We start from the raw sequence: 24,480 nt of genomic DNA, 5'->3' as shown, positions 1-24,480 counted from the left end.
CAGTTATTGATGTGCAATTTTGCTTTGCCAACGAGACTCGGATAAAATGATAAAATGATAGGCTTAGAGCTTAGACGGTTTCAAATTGACCAGTTGCTACTCTATGCGTATGAAAGCATTGTTGCATACATACATTGATAAATATAATAATAGGAAATTGTTAGTGTCTCAGACCATCATTGCTTCGAAATTTCTTATGTACTTCTAACGCGTATGTTCAACAGAGAAACTCATCTGTCTAGATTCTCAAAAGATGTAATTTTGATTATGGGTGAATTTTATCAATCAAATAAACGTTTGCTGCATAAAATCAGGATAATTGGAAGACCATTAAATGGGATGCCTTGAGGTCAGCATAATGCTGTCTGCTGAAATGGGAAACCAATAAAGGAGGCGAAACACTGGAAATAAATCTAGATAAAACTAGGAATTATAAAACATGAATAAGCTTCTTTCTTTTGCTTTCTCTAATGATAAAAATGACAAAACAAATATGACAAAGATTCACGAAACAAACCGAACTTCCAAAAACTTCATAACGCGAACAAGCAATTGTAATACGAGCAAGCTTGCTTGAAGAGCATCTAGAGCGAAAAATTTTAAATTATATTTTCATTTTTATTAATTATATTTTTTTAAAATTATTTGTGTTTTGAACAAAAAAAAAAAAAATTATAATGCAAGATACCTGATGCATTTCTGTTTCATTGATGACTTGCTTATTTTTACAAAGGGCACTAAGGACTCTATAGATGGTATTCAAAGAATATTGCAGCCTTTCTACTCATTTTCTGGCCTTTAGCTTAATAATGCAAAAAGTGAAATTTTTAGCACATAAATGCAGAGAAGCGAGTTAGAAATGATTTCACAAGAAACAGGGTTTAAACTTGGAGCATTGCCTCTTAGTTACCTTGATGTTCCCTTGGTTACTCGCAAGTTATCTATGAAGTGCTATATCTCGCTAATTGAGGGAACTACAGCACGGATAAATAGTTAGATGGCTAGGCACCTATCGTATGCTGGAAGATTGCAGTTGATTTAGTCTGTTATTTTCAGCATACACAATTAGTATAGCATAGACTTCTTACTCCCTCAAAAGGTCTTAAAAAAGGTAATACAATTATGCTCAAGCTATTTTTAGAAAGGGCAAACTAACGCGCCAAAAGGAGCTAGAGTTAAATGGCCAGACTATGTGTAGTCCAAAATCTGAGGGAGGACTGGGCCAAAATATTTGCTAACGGGGAATCAAGCTTGTATGTTAAAACACCTATGGGCCATATTTTTGTGGGCTGGTTCAGTGTGGATTGCATGGGTGCACAGCTGTGTGTTAAAAGGACGAAGTTTATGGGAGATATCAGCAAATCAAAACAGTAGATGGAGTATGAAAAAGCTATTGCAGATGAAGAATCTTGCTTTAAGGTTTCTGGTGCAAAAGGAGGAAGGGATGGAATGGAGTACTAGGGGAACGGGCTTCTCTATTGCAGCAGTCTGAGATGAACTTCAGCCTAAGCAAGCAAAGGTGGTGTGGCTCAGGTTCATCTGGTGCAAATTACACATTCCCAAGTATGCTATTATTGCTTGGCTGGTTATCCTTAATAGATTGCCTACATAGGATAGACTTAGCTCATGGGGAATGAATGTTTATGGAAACTGTGTGTTGTGTAAACAAAAGGCAGAGAACAGGGATCATATCTTCTTTAGTTGCAACTATTCAAAAGGTGTTTGCCAGCAAGTCCAGAGGCTATGCAACCTACAAAGGGAGGTTGATGGTTGGGAAGAGGAACTCGGGTAATCAGAAGGTTAAAAGGGAAGGCTTTGCTTTCAATCCTAATGACGCTAGCTTGGAGTGCATACATTTATTAGATATGGAAGGAAAAGAACAAGAGACAATTCAAAAGTGAGGAGTGCACAGAAGAGCAGAACTTGAGACAAATCATAAAAATGATTAGATTTAAATTGGCAGGACTAAGGAATATTGGTTTTGATCAAGTATACGAGAGATGGGGGCTAAGTAGAGACATGTTTGTAGAGTAATACTTGTTTCAGCCATATAATTGATCTTTTGTATAATTCACATGTAGCAGTGAATTCACTGCTTCTTAAATAATAAAATACAAATTTATCCAAAATATATTTTGTTAATTTTCCAAGATATATTTTTTAAAATAACTAAATGTATATGAACAAAATATGAGGCGAAAGAAGAATCATTTTCTTGGAAAAAAAGTAAGTTTTTTTTTTTTTTAATTTCCAAGATATATTTTTAAAAATAACTAAATGTATATGAACAAAATATGAGACAAAAGAAGCATAATTTTCTTGGAAAAAAAAAGAGAAAAAGATAATTCTCACATTGGCAAAAACGATTTAAAATTGTTTTTATTGCTCTCTCATGGTGTGCATGCATCAAATGAGTCCTTTTGTTACGGACCTAAGTAAGAGTCCTGAATCCCACATCGAACATAATAGGAGGGTCATTGGAGTATATAAGGGTTCACACCACCTCTGCCTTGTGAGGTGCCTTTTGAAGGACAAAACCATGAGGTCAGGGAGGGCCAGAGCGGACAATACCTCACAAGGGTGTGAATCGTGACAGGTAGGCTGATCTGGGATGCTGGAAGGGTGAATGCCCGGGTCCCGGAGCCGCGCGGGTTCGGAGCTTAAGTCTTAACCCGTGACAAGTGATATCAGAGCCAGCCCTAAACCATTCGATCCACGTCAAGCACCTCGAGGGAGGTAGGCAGGGTGGCCAGCCTCCATGATGAGGGCATCACAAGGTTGGGTGCGAAAAAATATCACGGACCTAAGGAAGAGTCCTGAATCCCACATCGAACGTAATAGGAGGGTTACTGGGGTATATAAGGGTTCACACCACCTTTGCCTTGTGAGACGCTTTTTAAAGGACAAAACCTTGAGGCCAGGGAGGGCCAGAGCGGATAATACCTCACAAGGGTGTGAACCGTAATAGGTAGGCTGATCTGAGACGTCGAAAGGGTGAATGCCCGGATCCCGGAGCCGCATGGGTTCGGAGCTTAAGTCTCGACCCATAACACCTTGGCTTGGCTAGGCTATATATATCGAACCAACAATATTTAGTTAATTCTTGGTTTGTTCTTTTAATAAAAGGTTTAGCTAAGGTAGCTGATAAGCTGACATGCATGCAATTGATGAGGATTGACTTAAACTTCTCACTAGGTTTCAAGATTGCAGCTTAGCTTACAGGGGTAAAATACAATTGTATATTAGTTTAAATGTTAAAAAATATATAAAAATAAAAAAGTTGGATCTATGTTTCTACACGAGTTTCATTAGCTTAGGTTATAGGTTATCAAAAGGTTAAAATTATAATGTAACCACAACAGATATAAATTATATCTAAGATAAGCCATACGCAACAAGCTACCTAGATTTATTAGAGGATGAAGATTATACCGATTGTTGCTCATACTAAGTCTTTTTTGGATGAGATAAATCCCAAAAAACCATTGGTTGTCCTACCATGACCAACTATTACTCCTTTTAATTTGTTTTGGCTACTACTCATCTTACCATGAAGACTTTTGCTGGATTTTGCCTCATAATGTCCTGTGTAACAGAATAAGTTAAGAGTCAAAGTATGAAAATTGTTTAACCATCGAAAAATAATCTGACATATAAGTTTTAGAACTTATGCTATAGTAATCAATGTTCTAAATATTTACTTCATTTAATAATCTTAACCTTGACAGGAAGAATGAGGAAGGGCAGGAAAACATAATGCAAAATATCAATAGGCAATAACTGAATCCTACCTTTTGCCTCTATCCAAATTGTGTAAAGAAAGCTAAAGCAAATAGATAGCTTTTACTGCATGATGCTGCAAGAATAATCATCTCTGGATATGACTTCCACAAATCTCAAGGAAACTTATCGAAAGTGCCAAACCATGAAATTGGATGATCACCAACCTAGTTATCATTACTTTTCTTATACCTAACATATAGTAGAGAGTTATCATGAACTACTAAGTAGTAGAACTATGGTGCTTCTTCCTACAAAAAGTAGAAGATAGATCCCAGAGCCTTCTAGAAAATGACTTTGAAGCAATTGACAATTTTTTAAGATACTTACATTAACTACCAAAAAACAACTAAGCTTGAAAAATGTAGATAAAGCTTGCTTCATATTCTGTAAACTGCTTCAACTTTTTACAAAAAATAAACTTCTAAAGAGATTTGCAGTATTCAATTTTAGAGCAAACAATGGTGTATAAAAGCTTGATCATGATATTTTTTTTTGAAAACATGAAGAATAATGATGAGTATAGAGTAAAATATATGTGCAAATCTAGTTCTAAATCACAAAGATAAAAAAAATTAATTCATTTACAATACATTACCAATTACACCAGTCACATTCTCATGCTCTTTACATTCATTATTGATTGAATTTCAAAATGACACCATTGTTACAAATATCTCATGCATGATGGCTTTCACTTGTACGATGCCCTGATCTATTCAAAGTAGTTTTATTTAATCTTGAAAGTCTATTATTTCTTGCTCCATTAATACTAACACCATTATTGCTTGCATTATTAGTAATTTAACATTATTCAAAATAAACTGAAGTCTCTATTTTGGTCATCAATTAAGCATGACTTTGACTTATTTAGCTTTAAATCTTCCAAGTCTCTTAATTTTATTTTGCCTTGATTGATACTAAGATTCATTACACACAAAGGCATAACTTGAAAACTCAATCAAAAGGAGCTAACATATATAAAATCTTTAAGAAAACTTTGATTAGTAAAAAAATTCTCAGTGCATCTTTAAGCAATAACAATGTAATACCACAGACAAATGGAAAATGTGTACTAAAATCTACTAAAAAAATTAAAACAAAATAAATCCCATCATTTATTGATAATTCTATTAAATAAATTCAATATTACACATTGTATTTTAGTGCAATAATTGTTCAAGATGATAATATATGAATGCAGTCTTGGTATCAATAAAGAATTCTTAACTAAATAGATCATCAATATTTGAAAAACCATTAAGAGAGTAACATTAAGTAAGCTTTTAGTATTAATTTTATAAATGAACATCATTTGTTACAATAAACTTAATAGTTGTCGATAAATATCATAGCAAATTAGTTTGCTTAGTGACTTTGCTTTTTCAATTGAAAATGTAGAACACAACTTTATTTGCTTAGTGGTTTTGGTTTATCAATTGGAAATACTAAATATGATATATATTCAATAAAACTTTGAAGAAATCATTCAAAAGAAGAATTAATGAAACACACCCTGAATGTTATTATTGTAACTCTTAGTCAATACTTTGATTGCTGCAACAACATCAACAAATAGATTAGAGGCAAATGAGAGATTATGAAATTGTTTATATGATTTCTATTGTATTAAATTGAACTTAAAACTCTTTTTTTTTTTTTCTAATAGAACCAATTGAAAATTGCTTTATATATATGCATATTGAAACATATTAAATAAAGCAACACATAACTACAAACAATGAAAGAACTACAAATAAAGCTAAAATTTTTGGAAGCATAAGCATTTTAGGGTCTGTTTTCTTAAAAAAAAACAACTTGAAATTATAGTCGATTGTTAGGCCTAATTATTAAGTACCATAAATTTGAAAGCACAATTTGTTATTCCTCAAACAATAATATATCTAATAGTTAACTTGAAGGCAAAGATTATAATGGTAAAAAATACCACAACTAAGATTCTTACATTTAAATTATTGCTATTTAAATAACAGATTCTCAACCATGTGGCTCACATTGTAAATAAAATCATAGCAATAATTACATGCACAAATTAGGCCTTTAGAAAATGTATTATAATATGTCTTTATTTTGAATAATATTGATTCAAATATTCATTAACTTTAAATTGGTATAAATGAATCTAAACACCTATATTAAATTGACCCTTATAATGGTTCTAAATTTATTTATAAATTTTGATAGACGAAACCTGTTTATGTCTCAAATTATTATAAAAAAAAGAGTATGAAGACAAAGACGAAGATACTAGCAACAATCTATAAGTTTCATTGAGTTTATAACATTGAACCTAGAACATATATCCATTTGTTATTAATAACAACAAAAATTTACATATTAGTAAATAGATAAATAAGACGAACCAAAAGATGCTTATTACCCCTGTCGAAATAATCTAAAAAATAATAATCCTGCCAATTTGAAAAATTAACTAATGAATTTGACTTTTATGTAAGTCATCAATCCTATTATTACTTAAATTAATCCTTCACACGTACTAAAAGATAAACACTATATCCTTGAATTTCATAACATCTTGACTCTTTGATCACCAATGTGAACTTGTACCGACTTGAATGGTTAACATGTTGGTTGGCAATACTTCTTGCAAGTCAAATTATCTTAAGGGCTATGGTCTATTAAAGTTGTTATCTTTGCTCTATAAAATTGATGAGTAGGCAAAATAAATTGTCTTTTAATTCAAACTTGTTTACTTTTCAGATGGGATAGTTAGCATCTGTTCAATCTACTATCACAAAGGTTCTTAACCTATCTGTTGCAGAGGTTGGTTCATGAATTTTTAAAAGCCTTTCCTCACCCTCTAATTTGAAGTCCTTTAACACATGCATGTTTAGGCCCTTTATTTTTTTTTCTTTGTTTATTTTGTTTGATAAAGTCTATTTGCTATTGATTCGGTGGCCTTGTAAGATATGAAAGGCAATAAGTTCTCGGGGTTGAGTTGTGAATACTTGCTGAAAATTATAATCAGCCTCTTAATACATTTCAACTATCTGCATAAATATCTTAGTCATGTGAAAATTAAATCAAATACTATTAAAATTGATTTCCAAGTATTGATCTTAATCTAATTCATAAATAACAATACTATGTTTAGATATCTTATAGTCAATTTTCAAAAACTTCAACTAACTTTTTTTGTTTATCTAGAAATTTTTTTTTAAAACTACAATATTTGATTTACACTAGATCTTGTTTTTCAAAATTTTATTTTTTTGCATTCTTTTTAAACATTTTTTTCTGCCATGAATCTCTCCAACAAACACTACCAATTTCTATTTTCTACTAAAAAAATCCCATCACCACATAAAAAAAATAATCTCCATTGACACATGCAAACAAAGCAATGCATGAAAAAACAAAAATAGTTAATCGAACAACATGCATGCGCAAAAACAACAACATCAAAACAATAACAGAAAGCCATTAACAAAAAACAAACCATAAAAAAAAGCAAAAAAAATCAAGAAATCAAATAGGAAAAGAAAAGAAGAAAATAACTTAGATGGGTGATCTATAAGTCAACTTCGGAACCCACTATCGGTTTTCATCTTCATCTCCAAATTGTAACCAAGGGTAGAATCTTCCAATACAAAAAAAGTTGAAGCTTTAACTTACTTGTTTGTCATTAAAACATAATCTTCTTGCATAACAATGTCAACAACAAAATGATCCACAAAGGTAATAAATATGAAACCACGAGGCCAACCAATATGTCGATCTTTTATCATAAAAAATCTATTATGTCCCTATACTTTTCAAAATACTTAGCAAATGCCTTTAAAATCCCATCATATACCCAAAATCCCTGAACAAAAAAAATTTCAGTAATTTGAAAAATAACCATTAAAGAAAACACATAGAAACCTTAGAAACAAAAAAAAAAAAAACTCAGTTCACCAGAAGTTGTATTTTTAGGTAAAGCTCAAATATAGATTTTCCTACACAAAAATTAAATAAAGAAAAAGTTCAAAAATAGGAAAAAAGGGAAACAAGAGAAAAATACCTAAAAAGTAGTAGTGTGGATAGGTTGGGTACCTTTCCATTCGTGCCACCAACTACTAAGGCGATGAAGATATCAATTAAGGTAGAAAATGAAACAACAAATGAAAAAAACTTTGGTAAACAATAAAAATTAAGAAAACAACAAATTAAGTAAAATAAAAAAAATAAAAAAAATGAAAAGAAACACATGCAAGAAAAATTCTAATCCCACATGAAATTCATAATACAATGTTAATAATAAAAAAAAAGTAAACCAAAATTACCAATCACAATACAAAGAACAAATGAAAGAAACCCAAAAAAACAACATGAAAGAAAAACATAAGAAAAAAAAGTAAAAAAATTAATTAATATTAAGATTACTTTTCACAAACTTTTGAAAAGCTCTTTTAAGTTTTTCAAGTCTTAAATTATCCCTTAATTGTTTTTCTTTTACATTGCTGAGCCGTCCTATCAATATAAAAGGGAAACAATTTTTATAGTAAGTTATAGATGCTAAAATTGAAACATCAACTCCCCAATTTAAAAAATTCTCAATTGCTCTGCACATTTTTTTAGTAAAACAAGCAAGTTAATTAGAGAAAGAATCCAATCTCATTTTTTTCTCAATCTTTATTATAATAGTAATAATAATTGGATAACATAAAAGGAGTATTTTTTTTTAATTTTCTAAAAACTTAATCTCAATTCTTAAGAAAAGAAAAAGGAGTAATTTTTCTAGCCTGTTGGCTATCGAGCTAGTGGCATATAATATGTTGATGTATATGACTATAGCTCTGATTTCAATACAGAACAGTAATCATATACCATCAAAATGTAGAATTTTATTTCATGTTTTGAAATTGGGGCTAATTCCCAGTTCCTAGTGGCACTAAAAAAAAAAAAAAGGTTTCTTTCTCCCCATTTGAAAAATAAACTAGGAATATCAACCTATAATTTTAGAACTTTACAGCTTTCATTATTTTTCGTTAATTTTAGGAATTATTGAATTATAATAAAATATTTAGTTTAATATTTAAATTTTATACATTTTTAATATAATTATTTGCATTATAAATTTATTAATTAATATCTTATTTATTTGTTAATTTCAATTATGTAACAAAAAATATATTTTCAATTATCAAATTAATTAATAAATTTATATTTCAATTATCATATTAAATATTTTTTAAAATTCAAATATCATATTAAACATTTTAATTTAATTATATTATCTATTTCTAATATTAGCTTCATGAATATTTATTTCTTGTTAACATTCTCGATGCCGCTACTTAAATTTTTTCATCTAAAAATCCCTCCGAAACTAGGCAACTTGAAATATCTTCATATGCTAGAACTTTCCACCAATACACTTAGTGGCATAGTATTAGCTTAGCTAAGATAGTTAACTCAGTTGGAGTTCTTGGACCTGGCTAACAATTTCTTTTTAGATTTTCTCCCTTTAACTCTTTTTAAAAACCTTCAATATTTAACCTCTCTGGATATTTTCATAATTAATTCTTCAATAATATTGTCATAACGTCTAGATCCGGGGATCTTTCGCTAGACATTAACTTAAGGGAGTCGCCACTAATCTTTTTTATCTAGGTGCGATTGGCCACCTAAGGAATCTATCCTTTCAGGAAACACCTAAGTTTAAGGGTCCCTAAAAGAATAGGTTCAGGTCTACTAACCAGAACAGGGTTCGGGAGTTCGATTACGTGTGAGGAAGGTTATAGCACCCTCACAACGCCCATCAAAAGATGGCACCAGCTTAAATTTGTGTTATCCAAAAGCCTTAAAATTTTACCAAGTAATTAATTATTAAAAATTATTCTCAATTGACTCTAATACTTTTAGCAGAAAATTAAAAAAATTCCCTCACCTTAAGAGTATGCAAGAAAAATTACTGTTTCACTTGTAGAGGCTCCGTCGTCGGATTAATTAAGGAAAAATCAAAATCAAAATCAAAATAAAAAGGAAGGAAATGATGATTGTTCTTGTGTAGGAAAAATTGATACTTTCAACTTTTCTCTAAAAATATTTTTTTGAAATTTATTTTTAAGAAAAATTGATATTTTCAACTTCTCCCTAAAAATATTTTTTTGAAAATTTATTTTTAAGAAAAATTGATACTTTCAACTTTTCCCCAAAAATGTTTTTTGAAACTTTGATTTTCGAAGAAAATTGATACTTTCAACTTTTCCTAAAAAACCTTTTTTTTAAAGATTTATTTTTTTAAGAAAAATTGATACTTTCAACTTTTCCCTAAAAATATTTTTTTTGAAAATTTTGATTTTCAAGGAAAATTGATACTTTCAACTTTTTCTCAAAAACCTCTTTTTTTGAAAATTTATTTTTAAGGAAAATTGATACTTTCAACTTTTCATCAAAAACCCTTTTTTTTTTTAAATTTATTTTTAAGGAAAATTGATACTTTCAACTTTTTCCTAAAAATATTTTTTTGAAAATTTTGATTTTTAAGAAAAATTGATACTTTCAAATTTTCCCTAAAAATATTTTTTTTTTGGAAATTTTGATTTTCAAGAAAAATTGATACTTTCACATTTTCCTTAAAAACCCTTTTTTTTTTAAAATTTTATTTAAAGAAAATAAAACAAAATAAAAGTGAAAATAAATAAAGATAAAAAAAAAGTAAAACAAAAATAAAAATAAGATAAAGATAAAAAATATTAAATAAATCTAATCTAATAAATAAATAAATAAATAAATAAATAAAACAAATAAACAAATAAAAAAAAAAACCTGAAGCGGCTTGGCTATCGGCTCGGCTCAGCTCAAGGAAAAAAAACAGCTCGAAGAAACGGCTTTGGAGCTCGGCTCGGCTCGGCTCGAAGGGGGGCAGACACGCGCGGGTCAGATAGCGGATCGACACTCGGGTCGGGTCGGATCTCGATAAAACACGCGGATCCTCTGGGTCACTTAAGGCCAAAAAGACGTCGTTTTGAGAGGGTATATAAAGCTCTTCCCTCTGTTTTTCGGTAGAACGCTCCTCCCTTCTCTCTCTCTTCTTTCTTTTTCCTCTCCCTTCTCTCTAAAAGGCTGAAGAACTCCGGTTGAATGTTCGTCAAATTCTGAAAAATGTCATCGAAATCTGGAAAACTTCATCGAAAGTTCATCGAAATTTGGCCGAAAGATTGTCGGTTTCTGAAATTCTTCACCGAAAATTGGACAGCTCACCGAGAACTTCAAATTTGGCCAAAATCTTCATCGAAAAATTCAAACTTCACCGAAAAATTCAATCGGAATCTGGAATTTTCCAGAAATTCCCAAAAAAAAATCGTCAAAAATCTTCAAAAAATTTCTGCCAACTCTCAAAACACTCCTAAACCTTTTCTTAGCTTTCTATACGCCTCCTTTTCTCTCAAATCAGTAGCTTTGCCCACTGTTTTTTTTTTTATCCTTCATTTTGTTCCAGGAGGTCCTTTTTATAGGAATTGATCAGGAGTTTCTGATCAATCTCAATTCCTCTTTGGACGGGGATTCAATCTTTGAATCCAATCTGAACTCTTCTGATTAAATCTCCATTCACAGTAGGATTCTTCAACTTTCAATCACAGCCCTCAAAAAAAAAAGAAAAAAAAATAATAATCAGATAATCGAAAAAAATCATATAAATGAATAAAATTAAAATCAACAGATAATTAAAAAAATAAAATAAGATAAATCCAAAAATATTACAAGGTAAAAAAAAAAATAATATAATAATAATAAATATAACTATATAAATAAAATACATATAAATATTAACAGAAAAAATAAATAAATAAATAAAGATATACATATATTAATACATAATAATAATAAATAAATAATAAAATACATAAAATACAAAATAAAAAATAAAAAATAAAAGTAATACAAAATAAAAATTGAATTGGACTTACCCATTTGGGCCAGGCCCAATTGATCCGGGCCTGGACCAAATTGGGTGTCTACAAATATCATACAAAAATTGGTTATCTTAAAACTTGGTCACTCTTTACATTGGCATTAACCAATTAACTGGGCAGTTACCATCTCAAGTTGGTAAACTTTTATTGCTTTAGAACTTTTTTTTTACCTTTTTGTTCGATAACAAGGCTTTTACCTGAATAACTATCTAATCTAAATTTGCTTACTAAGCTTGACCTTATTGGGAATAATAATTCAAATCCCATAACAGATTTATTTTAGATTGTTTAGATATTACTTTATGGATAAGAAAATTTGCAAAAAAAAAAAAAATTCTAAGAAAAAATGGATTCTTGATAGGTAAGTTAGTCTGGTTATAAATAAGTGGAGTCTATATGAGTTAGGTAGAAGAAAAATATGTAAGAGAGTTATAAGATTTTATGGGATAGATACTTCAACTACAAGAGATTTACCTCTTATAAGTATATATGTTTGAATATTTATGAATGGACAAGAGGATACAGAGATGGTCCATATAAGTATTATGCATGGTTGCATATGGGCATGTATTTGTTTGGGTTAAAAATATTTAATTATAAATAGTTGATTTGATTGTATGTTGATAATTCTTTATAACTAATAGATCTTCTCTTTCATCCATGAATGTAAGTTAGTTGAGTCAAATCTTATTAAATTGCTATATCTTGTGTGGTAGATTAATTGTTGGATTACTTCTGTTGATTTAGATGATTAATTAATGGGACTTTTTTAATCTAATAAATGATATCAAAACAGTTGTGATCCTAACAAACCTTTCTTATAACCCATTGACATGTTTCATTCCAAAGTCTATAGGAAAGTTAAAGAATTTGAATATATTGAACCTTTTTTACTTTGAGCTCAATGGTTCAGTACCAGCCAAGCTTAGAAACTACCATAATTTGATGATGTTAATGTTTTCTTTCAATTCATTATCTAGGTCCTTGCCTAAGAAGCTTTCAAACTTGCCTATGCTTGCATTTTCTACTGAAAAGAATCAACTCTTTAGGCCACCGTCACCTTAGCTTGGGAAATGGAACAACGTGGAATCCTTGCTGCTTTCGAGCAACTGCTTTTCAAATAATAGCCCATGTGAGATAAAGAGGTGTTTAATGTTGAAGCACCTTAGTTAAAATCTTGTCAGATTCGATACCAAAAGAGTTATGCAATGTAGAATCACTTTTGGAAACCGATCTTAATGGTAATAATCTTTCAGATACCAATGAAAATGTGTTTGTAAAGTGTAAAAATCTTAGTTTTGGTTAATAATCACATCAATGGTTCATAACGGATTATCTTTCAGTGCTTTCATTGATGGTTGTTGACCTTGACTCCAATAGTTTCACTGGTAGGATACTTTTGAGTTTATGGAGTTCAAAAATTTTAATGGAGTTTTTTGTTAGAAATAATATGCTAAAAAGTTCTTTGCCAATTAAAATTGGTAATGATGTTACATGGGAGACACTTGTTCTTAGTAATAATAATTTGAAGCAGGAAATCAAATAATGATTTTATAGTAGAATAACGGTCATAATATTGTGGTAACGCCACTACTTACCACTGTTATTGAAAAAATGTGATTGAAAAATTCAATCACACTCAAAATAATGTGTAACGGTCGTTGAAAATGGCGTAACGAAGAATAGCAGCAATAACGATCATTTTCCCCATCACTAGTTCAAGTTAAAAAAATATATATATCAACACAATCTGCCAAGAATTAGAATAAAGACACTAACAATACTGCAAAAGTAAAAAGCTAACTCAATTTCAATTTCAAAATAAGTCTAAAAAAAGTTAAAAAATAGTATCAAATCACTTATCAATCATTCAATCGGCAACAACCCCAGCTTAATCTGTAAATTATTCAAATTTAAATCAGTATCAAGTCATCAATCAATAATCACGATAAGAAAAAGGTAAAAAAGTTAAATTATCTTTTTTTTTACAAAATTTTTGTAGAATAATGTTGATCTTTATAAAAATCTGAGAGATACGAGATAAAGGTACCTGTAGGCACGTGATAGTGATGAGGGTACACAAGAGAAAGTGAGAGATGCAGAGAAAAAAGGAAAAAAAAACTTGAAAAAGGTTCACTTGAAGGAGGCTTAAGGCCATGAAGAAGATTCAAAGAGAGGAAATTTGCTAACCAAACTTTGCGAGAAATTTGGGGATAGGTTGTTGGAGTGGGACGGGTGGGTTTTTTTTTATTTAATTTTATAATTAATTTTATTAAAATATAATTTTCAAAATTTTTAATTTTTGAAAATTTTTTAAAATAAAATTTAGTTAGAGGGATTAAAGATTTATAATTGAAAAAAAAAATAAGGAATTAATAATTTAATATGATATATATAGAGATTTTAGATGATAATTTTTTATTTTTTTATAAGTTAGATGAAAAATAATTAAAATTAAATATTATATTTTGATTTTGTTATTTACTAATTTTTTATTTTGTATTTTAAATTTAATAATTTTTTTTTGTTTAGGTATTTATATTATTGTCAATTCTTTTGCTATTAGATTAATTCTTATTAATTTATTATTTTTTGTGTAATTATTGAAGTTTCTATTTATTATATAATTATTGAAAGTAATTTGTGATAAAAAAATTTTACATCAATTAGCATATCAAAAAGATTAAGTTACTTAATAAATTTAGCGTATTATGATCTATTACTCTCAAGATTAAAAACTAAAAATTTAAAAATTTAACGTAGATTCAATTTTTAATAAGAAAATAAGTAATAAAATTAATATTTTTAAATATAAATTTATTTTATTTTTATACAAAATAACGAGCATGCTACAATGTGAAGAGTTCTCGAGTAAAAGAGCAGATGGTGGACCCAAGTGATGATATAAGTTGGCATTTTAGAACACATGTGCCGAATATAAAAGGAAATATTTCATACAAACTTTGTGGTAAAGCTGTAAAATGAGGAATAACACATTTCAAGAAATATATTGCTCATAAAATTGACAATGTTGTACCATGTCCTAACTTTATTGGTATATTTGTTTTTATAATTCCTTTGAAAATATTATTTTTAATTTCTTAATAAAAATTATAAAATTACATAAGTATGTATAACTAATTTTTTCCCTTTTTCTTAACTATATTATTAATAGGTATAGTAAAAAAAAGTACGATAAAACTCCTTTAATAAAACAAATTAAAGAAAGTTGACAACAAAAGAAGAAAAAATGAATTCTTATCACAATTAAGAGAGGAAGACTATGATTATGAAGGATTTATTTATAAAGACACCGTTATTAGACAAGCCATGTAAGATAGTATCAAATTACAACATGAGTGGTACAAAAGATAAGAATACAGATAAAGAACTAGTGGTTGGAGTAACATATATGAAGAGGGACGAAGCTCTCATGGCTCAGTTGCTGAATATTTTGAAGAAAGAATAAGGAAATTAACGTCAAATGACTCTGAATTTTCATTAAAGGGAAATATACCTAAATTGGTTAGAAGTAAAAGTTCAAAGCAATAAAATAAGTGATTCATTTTTAAAGACATTAAGAAGGAAGATAGGTGAATTAGTATCAAAAATTTTAATATACAATTGACTTCTTTTTTAGTTAGCATGTAAAACTTTCAACACCTTATGAGGTCTCAAATGTGCATTTAGAGTTTGAGTATCAACAAATTCATGAATGGGTTAATGGATTGTCATAACGTTTAGATCCAGAAATCTATCGCTAGACATTGACTTAAGGGAGTCGCCACCAATCTTTTTTTATCTAGGTGCGATTGACCACCTAAGGAATCTGTCCTTTCAGGGAACACCTAAGTTTAAGGGTCCCTAAAAGAATAGGTTCAGGTCTACTAACCAGAATAGGGTTCGGGAGTTCGATTACGTGTGAGGAAGGTTATAGCACCCTCACAACGCCCATCAAAAGATGGTACCAGCTTAAATTTGTGTTATCCAAAAGCCTTAAAATTTTACCAAGTAATTAATTATTAAAAATTATTCTCAATTGACTCTAATACTTTTAGCAGAAAATTGAAAAAATTCCCTCACCTCAAGAGTATGCAAGAAAAATTACTGTTTCACTTGCAGAGGCTCCGTCGTCGGATTAATTAAGAAAAAATAAAAATAAAAATCAAAATAGAAAGGAATGAAAGGATGATTATTCTTGTGTAGGAAAAATTGATACTTTCAATTTTTTCCCAAAAATATTTTTTTGAAATTTATTTTTAAGGAAAATCGATACTTTCAACTTCTCCCTAAAAATATTTTTTTGGAAATTTATTTTTAAGGAAAATTGATACTTTCAACTTTTCCCCAAAAATATTTTTTGAAACTTTGATTTTCGAAAAAAATTGATACTTTCAACTTTTCCTCAAAAACTCTTTTTTTGAAGATTTATTTTTTTAAGAAAAATTGATACTTTCAACTTTTTCTTAAAAATATTTTTTTGGAAATTTTTGATTTTTAAGAAAAATTGATACTTTCAACTTTTCCTCAAAAATTCTTTTTGAAAATTTATTTTTAAGGAAAATTGATACTTTCAACTTTTCCCTAAAAATTTTTTTTTTGAAAATTTTGATTTTCAAGAAAAATTGATACTTTCAACTTTTCCTCAAAAACCTTTTTTTTTGAAATTTTATTTTTAAGAAAAATTGATACTTTCACTTTTTCCTCAAAAACCTTTTTTTTTGAAATTTTATTTAAAGAAAATAAAACAAAGTAAAAGTGAAAATAAATAAAGATAAAAAAAAGTAAAACAAAAATAAAAATAAGATAAAGATAAAAAATATTAAATAAATCTAATCCAATAAATAAATAAACAAATAAATAAATAAAACAAATAAACAAATAAAAAAAAAACCTGGAGCGGCTCGGCTATCGGCTCGGCTCAGCTCGGAGGGGGGGCAAACACGCGTGGGTCAGATAGTGGGTCGACGCTCGGGTAAGGTCGGATCTCGACAAAATGCGCGGATCCTCTGGGTCACTTAAGGCCAAAACGACGTCGTTTTGTGAGGGTATATAAAGCTTTTCCCTCTGTTTTTTGGCAGAACGCTCCTCCCTTCTCTCTCTCTTCTTCCTTTTTCCTTTCCTTTCTCTCTAAAAGGTTGAAGAACTCCGGTTGAATGTTCATCGGATTCTGGAAAATATCACCGAAATCTGGAAAACTTCATTAGAAGTTCACCGAAATTTGATCAAAAGGTTATCGATTTCTGGAATTCTTCATCGGAAATTGGGTAGCTCACCGAAAACTTCAAATTTAGCCGAAATCTTCGTCAAAAAATTAAACCGAAATCTGGAATTTTTCAAAAATTCCCAGAAAAAAATCACCAAAAATCTTCAAAAAATTTCTTCCAACTCTCAGAACACTCTTAAACCTTTTCTTAGCTTTCTATATGCCTCATTTTCTCTCAAATCAGTAGCTTTGCCCACTGTTTTTTTTTTCTCCTTCATTCTGTTCCAGGAGGTCCTTTTTATAGAGATTGATAAGGAGTTTCTGATCAATCCCAATTCCTCTTTGGACGGGAATTCAATCTTTGAATCCAATCTGAACTCTTCTGATTGAATCCCCATTGACAGTAGGATTCTTCAACTTTCAATCACAGCCCTAAAAAAAAAATAATAATAATAATCAGATAATAAAAAAAAATCATATAAATGAATAAAATTAAAATTAACAGATAATTAAAAAAATAAAATAAGATAAATCCAAAAATATTACAAGGTAAAAAAAAATAATAATAATATAATAATAATAATAAATATAACTATATAAATAAAATACATATAAATATTAACAGAATAAATAAATAAATAAATAAAGATATACATATATTAATACATAATAATAAATAAATAAATAATAAAATACATAAAATACAAAAGAAAAAAAATAAAAAATAAAAGTAATACAAAATAAAAATTGAATTGGGCTTACCTATTTGGGTCAGGCCCAATTGATCCGGGCCTGGACCAAATTGGGTGTCTACATGGATTAAAAGCTTATTGAAATGAATTGGGTGCCACTTTGATGTGTGATGGTTGGATTAACAATGTGAATCAAATGCATATAATTAATTTCCTAGTTTACTATAGTAAAGGGATCATTTTTTGAAAATCTATAAATGTCTCAAGTGTTCATGATAGAAATATAAACTTTTACTATAGATTATTAGATAGGAAAAAATACATTGTTCAAATAGTCACTAATAGTAAGGTAGCACTTAAGGTTGCAATATAAAGACTAATGAAAAAGAGAAAGCATTTGTATTGGACAACATGTTCAGCTCATTATTTGGACTTGTGCCTTATAGATATAGGCAAGAAAAAAATGTGGCAAAGGTTTTGGATGATGCAACAAAAATGACTTGTTTTATATAAAATTATATTTGAACTGTTAATTTGATGAAAAAATATACAGAAAGGAAACAAATACTTCATCCTGCTCTTACTCGATTTGTCACTCATTTCATATAGTTAGAGAAATAACAATGCAAAAGTAAGGTTTGAGAAAGATGTTCAATTTAAAGGATAGTACTTAGTAATTAGTACAACTATTTAAATCTAGCATCTTTTTATGATATCTTTGTTTAAAATATTAATTAAAATATATTACTCTAAAAATTTATTGATGAATATATAGAAATTTAAAGAATCAAAATAGGGACAATAAAAATCAAGGCCTGCTTATAAAGCCAAAAAAATCATTTTGCGAAAAGATTTTTAGAAAAAAGCAAGCAATGTAATAAAAGTTTATGAACATTTGGTAAAAGTGTTGCACCTTGTGGATGGTGATGAAAAACCAACAATGGGCTTTATTTACGAGGCTGTGGATAGAGCTAAACAACAAATTAGCAAAATTGTTATTATTTTACTGAATATAAAAAGGTTATTGATAATAGATAGAGTTTCATGCATTTTGACTTGTATTCAGTTAGTAAGTAAACTAAGATTATAAATTGTATTTAAAAAATATGTTTATTTTCAATGCTTAAATTACTTACATATTTATTTTTTTATTACTTTAATATAATATTGTTATGAATTATATATATGTTACTATCTAAACCTACAATTTCAATTGGAGTGGAGCATTATACAAATATAATGATTTCGAAACCAGCATGAAACATTTGGTGCTCTACAGACATAAAGAGTATGGAAGCAAATGAATCCAAGTAAGTAGTAAATTAAATAATTATAATTTATTTATATTATTTAATTGTATAGCACATTCAAATTTAATTTAAATAATTTTATATACACTTGTGTTCCTAAATTACAAAAACTAATAATCAAAGTGCTTGGTCAAACAACATTTGCATGAAATTGTGAACGTAATTGGAGCACGTTTAGCTATATTCACACCAAAGCAATAAACAAATTGAAGTTTGAAATATTTCAAAAACTTGTATATACCTATTACAACATGAGGATGAAGATGAGACATCAGAAAAGAATGAGTATTGACGAGATAAATAATAATTTTAATCTTGTTAGCCTTGACCATATTTTTGAAGATAATGATCCATTAACAGAATGGCTGCAAAAGAAAGAAAGTCCTTTTGTTAAATAGTCAAAACTCATATTGGTTGCTATAATGAAATGAATGTTGAATAGTCATGTCAATCTCAAGAAAAAAATATGTCTCATTCAAGTTCAAATCCAACACCAAGTTAGTGATGATGATGGGGTTTAAGTCCAGATGATGATGATAGTAATGGTGATGGTACAAATTTTGGTGATAATATAGATGCAAATCGATCTTACAACCTATTTAGAGAAAAACTTGAACTTGTTGCTAGTGGTGAACTTTTCATTAATATGGAAGATTACAAAGTAAATCCATTTGCTAAATCTAATGGGGGTTAAAATACACGTACAGCTGGATCAAAAGAAAAAGCCAAGAAGCATCACTATGATATTTCTAGAGGTTCTTTCTCTTCAGGTAGGAGACCAAATTCTAGTAACTTTGAGTATAGTAAATCATTTAATAGTACTCAATGACGTTACTATCCATTGAAACAACCTAATTTTCAATCTCCTTATGATTATCCACCTCTATATGGTTATTTTTCGCCACAAATGTATCTTTTACTATAAATGTGTCCCTTACTACTAAAGTTTACTCCATTTCAAATGTATCTTTCATTACAAATGTATCCCCCACAATAAATCTATTTCCCACCACAAATGTATCATCCTTAAATGGATCTTCTACCTCAAATGTATCAAGAACAAAGGTCATAGGGATGGCGATGGAGTCAATTTAGCTCTCAAAGTGAAAATAAAGAATTTGATCAATATGATAAAATTTGAAATATATATCAATAATTGTAGTTGATGAAACTTGAAATTATTTTATTTTTAATTTAGTAATTTTATTAAATCTAGATACTTGATATTTAACATTTTATTACTAACTTAAAAATAAAATAATTTCAAATTCCATCAACGACAATTATTGATATATATTTCAAATTTTAATAAAATTATTAAAAATTTTATAGATTTATTTTATATATGGTAAAATTTTACCATCAACTACAATTATTGTATTTATAGTGATAATATATTGCTAAACAAATATGAATGTTTTATTATAATTTAAATAAAATTATGAATAATTTTTTAGAAAATAAAAAATATAGTGTTATAAATTATTTATAAAATTATTAAATAAAAATTATTATGATTATAATTATAATTATTATATTTTATAATAAATTATGTAAAATTCAAAAAAATTTACAATGATGATGATTGCGGTAACCATAATAATCTTTATAATATCTAAAAATGCGATAAATACAGTGCAATAAAAAATATGATCTCTGATTGTTATTTATATTATTTAATTGTATATTAAATTCAAACAGGCAATCTAACTACTCTTTCCGTGCTTAACTTGAACTCGAACTTCTTAGGACATAAACCAGTTGAAATTGGAGACTGTACAGGTCATTGGATCTTGGAAACAACAATTTCACTGGATCAATCCCGGTGGAACTTGCAGACCTGGAACAGCTGCAATGCCTGGTTCTTTCTCACAATAATCTATCAGGTTCGATCCCTTTGAGACCATCTTCATATTTCCGTCAGGCAAATATGCTCGATTCGAGCTTTGTTCAGCATCATGGAGTATTTGATTTGTCAAACAACAGATTGAGTGGTCCAATACCAGAAGAATTGGGAACCTGTGTGGTGATGGTGGATCTTCTTCTTAACAACAATATGCTTACAGGCAAGATTCCAGGATCACTTTGAAAAATCTTACAACTTTGAATTTGTCAAGAAATTTGCTAACAGGTTCAATTCCTGTAGAATTTGGTGACTCTCTCAAACTTCAGGGCTTGTACTTGGGGAATAACCAGCTTGCAGGAACCATCCCTGGAAGCTTAGGTCGTGTTGGTAGTTTGATAAAGTTAAATTTGACCGGTAATAAGTTATCTGGTGTTATTCCTGCAAGTTTTGGGAACTTGAAAGAGCTTACTCACTTGGATTTAAGCCATAATGATCTTTCTGGTGAGCTACCTTCTTCCTTGTCCCAGATGCTTAACCTGGTGGGGCTTTATGTTCAGCAGAATAGGCTCTCTAGTGGGGTAGGCAACTGTACTCCAATTCCCTGGCTTGGAAGATTGAAGACATGAATTTTTTGATGGAAACTTGCCACAATCTTTGGCAATTTGTCTTACTTAACATACTTAGATCTTCACGGGAATCAGTTTACTGGTGAGATTCCTTCAGAAGTTGGTAACTTGATGCAACTTGAGTATTTTGATGTATCTGGAGACAGATTATCTGAACAGATTCAGAGAAAGTATGCGGGCTGTTCAATCTACTCTACTCGAATCCGGCAGAAAACCAGTTGGGAGGACCTGTGCCCAGAAATGGTATTTCCTGTCAACGATTTTTCTTGCTGGGAACAATGACCCGTATGAGAGAATTATGGGTTCAGATTGTCAGATCAGAAGTTTTGACAGGTCCTCTTTGTTAAATGCTTGGGGTCTTGCAGGGATTGTGGCTGCAAATGTCTTTATCATTTTCACTTCAGCCTTTGCTCTACGGAGATGGATTATGAGGGTAGTCGGCAAAGTGATCAAGAAGAAATTGAGGAAACTAAATTAAAAAGCTTTATTGATCAAGAGCTCTATTTATTGAATAGCCACTCCTGAAACTAACACTGGGACATCCTAGAGGGAACCAGTCACTTTTATAAGACTAATGTCATAGGAGATGGAGTCTTTGGAACGCTTTACAAAGCTAAATTGCCTAGTGGGAAGACTGTTGCAGTTAAGAAGCTAAACCAGGCCAAAATACAAGACAATCGAGAATTCATAGCTGAAATGGAAACCTTGGATAAGGTGAAGCACCAAAATCTTGTTCCATTTCTTGGATACTTTTCCTTGGGTGAGGAGAAGCTCCTTGTTTATGAATACATGATTAATGGAAGTTTGGATCTTTGGTTGAGAAATCGCACTGGAGTTCTTGATGTCCTTGACTGGTCCTAACGATTCAAAACTGAATGGGTGCTGGTGGGCGACTAGCTTTTCTTCACCATGGTTTCATTCCTCATATCATCCACAGAGATATCAAAGCCAGCAACATCTTACTCAGTGAATACTTTGAACAAAAAGTTGCCGACTTTGGGCTGGCAAGACTGATTAGTGCTTGTGAAACTCATGTTAGTACTGAAATTTCTCCCGCACCTCAAAAGCCCCCAGGAACGGAGCTGATGCTCCCACATCCATAACATGAGTAGTTAAAACAAGTGAATGATTTGAAATTCGAGTTATTTCACGGAATTAAACTCATTTATAGCCAGCTTGTAATGGTACCGAGCAATTCAAAAGTCTCTGTACGGCTGAAGAATGGGCAGGGACTTCTGGTTACATTCCACCAGATTATGAACAGAGTGGTAGGTCTACTACAGAGGGAGATGTTTATAGTTTTGGTGTAATTCTGCTGGAATTAGTGACTGGGAAAGAGCCAACGGGCCCCTATTTTAAAGAGATTGAAGGAGGGAATTTGGTTGGCTGGGTGTCTACGAAGATGAAAATGGGTCAGGCTGTGGATGTTTTAGATGCAATGGTTTTGAATGCGGATTCAAAGCATATGATGCTTAAGGTGCTGAGCATTGCTGAATTTTGCCCGTCTGAAAATCCTGCTATGAGACCTACCATGCTTCATGTGCTGAAGCTCCTCAAAGGGATCAAGGAGGAACAATTGTCTTTCTGCTAGGAAGTATAACTGGAAGAGGAAGTATAACAGGTTTCTTCTCAAATAATCTTGTAAAGTATTTACAAAGAAGTTAGAATCTCTATGGTATGAGATTTCAGTTGCTAATCTAATAATATTTTAGCGTTATCACTTCTCAATAGCCATAACTGACAGTTATTTCACTTCTGCCTTCTCTGTAAATCAAGATCCTAGCAACTAGTACTTAGCTATATCTTGCATTCTAAGCAGAAAATCAATTATAGTTCAATTCTACAAAACCTTAGACTCCTAGTCAGATGGATTTTCTTCATGGTTTAAAACTCTAAAGTCTAGTGCAACGTTGTTATTTGGGCTTTAAAGCTACCAAGTATTTTTCTAGATATCGGCATAAACTCAGCGCAAGTGACGAAACGTAATACTAGGATATATTTGCATTGCTTAGAGCTAACAAATATGCTGCCTGAAATCTCAGGTGGTTGACCGTTTTTCTCTTCTCTTGCAGGTTTCCTTTTTCACCTTTCCAAGTGAATTGGTTCTCTTATTTCTTGGTTGCTAAGTGGATGCGACGGGAATTAGTTTATTGTCAAACCTTACTCCAGTGACCTGCTACTTCCGGCTTCGTGTATTCCATTCCTCTAAAAGAATAGAGTAAGCAAATCCAGGCTTTTGGTAACTTCATTTTCTTGGTAAACTACCTAATGAAACTGGGTCATGTCAGATCATTGTCTTCAATCATCTGCTCAGCACATTATTGTAGTATCAGAAAGGCATTGCAGGATATGGTCCGCGCATGCAACTGTAAGTTGGAGTATATGTCGCAGCCTTTTGCTTCTGCTTTTAGTTTCAAGTTCCAATCCAGTTTGGATCAATTAAGGCCTTAGCTTTCCTGTGTTCTTATAACGGCTGTCTAGGCTAAGTGGATTATGGAAGGGCTTGGAGGAGCCTTAATTAGGATGGTGTATAATCAATTTTAACATTTCCCTGGTGATGCTAGCTATGTCCAGGCCTAAGAACAAATGAGATACCAAAATGGATGTTGTAACTGTCCGTCTTTCCAGCATAGTGCATCATATCTTTTGCTCCTCACAAAACTAGAAACGATCGAGTAGCTCTTACATAAGCTACGACCCTGGTTTGCGACCAGCCAGTATTATTACCTTATTCATTTTTACATATATACTTACAAGTAAAGATCTTTCATAGTTGTAAGTTTATTTATGGTTTACAGATATTTCTATAGATTTCATTAACCTTTATGTTCTGACTTTGCATATAGAACAGGAGAATCTGTAACGATCTCTGGTTTCTCCTGTAACGATCTCTGGTTCCTCATTATGGACCTTATAGAAATGTCTGAACTCTGAATCATGCTAAGAGACCAAGGCAAGCTGTATGAATTTCGTATCATTAACCCGAAAAAAAAACCTGTATCCCTAGATGATGGTTGCAAATCCAGGCCATGCAACTGTATTATGTGCTCCTTTTTGCTGAAATTAATTTGATTCTC

At 30.4% G+C, this 24,480-nt stretch overlaps 1 pseudogene across 1 annotated transcript; it reads left to right on the top strand.

Annotated features, from left to right (window-relative positions):
* The first annotated feature begins 1,179 nt into the window (after nucleotides 1-1,179).
* LOC111302949 (uncharacterized) lies at nucleotides 1,180-24,232 on the top strand (annotated as a pseudogene). Its single transcript, XR_016344891.1, has 9 exons — nucleotides 1,180-1,322; nucleotides 1,436-1,585; nucleotides 1,673-1,788; nucleotides 12,520-13,253; nucleotides 15,577-15,599; nucleotides 20,633-21,355; nucleotides 21,479-22,452; nucleotides 22,629-23,024; nucleotides 23,476-24,232. The product of XR_016344891.1 is annotated as an uncharacterized LOC111302949 (transcript).
* The last annotated feature ends 248 nt before the right edge of the window (nucleotides 24,233-24,480 follow it).

This window comes from Durio zibethinus, chromosome 9 (assembly GCF_047325235.1).
Source record: "Durio zibethinus cultivar Kanyao isolate XHJ-2024 chromosome 9, ASM4732523v1, whole genome shotgun sequence".
Classification (NCBI taxonomy): Eukaryota; Viridiplantae; Streptophyta; class Magnoliopsida; order Malvales; family Malvaceae; genus Durio; species Durio zibethinus.
The sequence above is the reverse complement of the archived record's forward strand: the minus strand, read 5'-3'. Positions and strand labels throughout refer to the sequence as shown.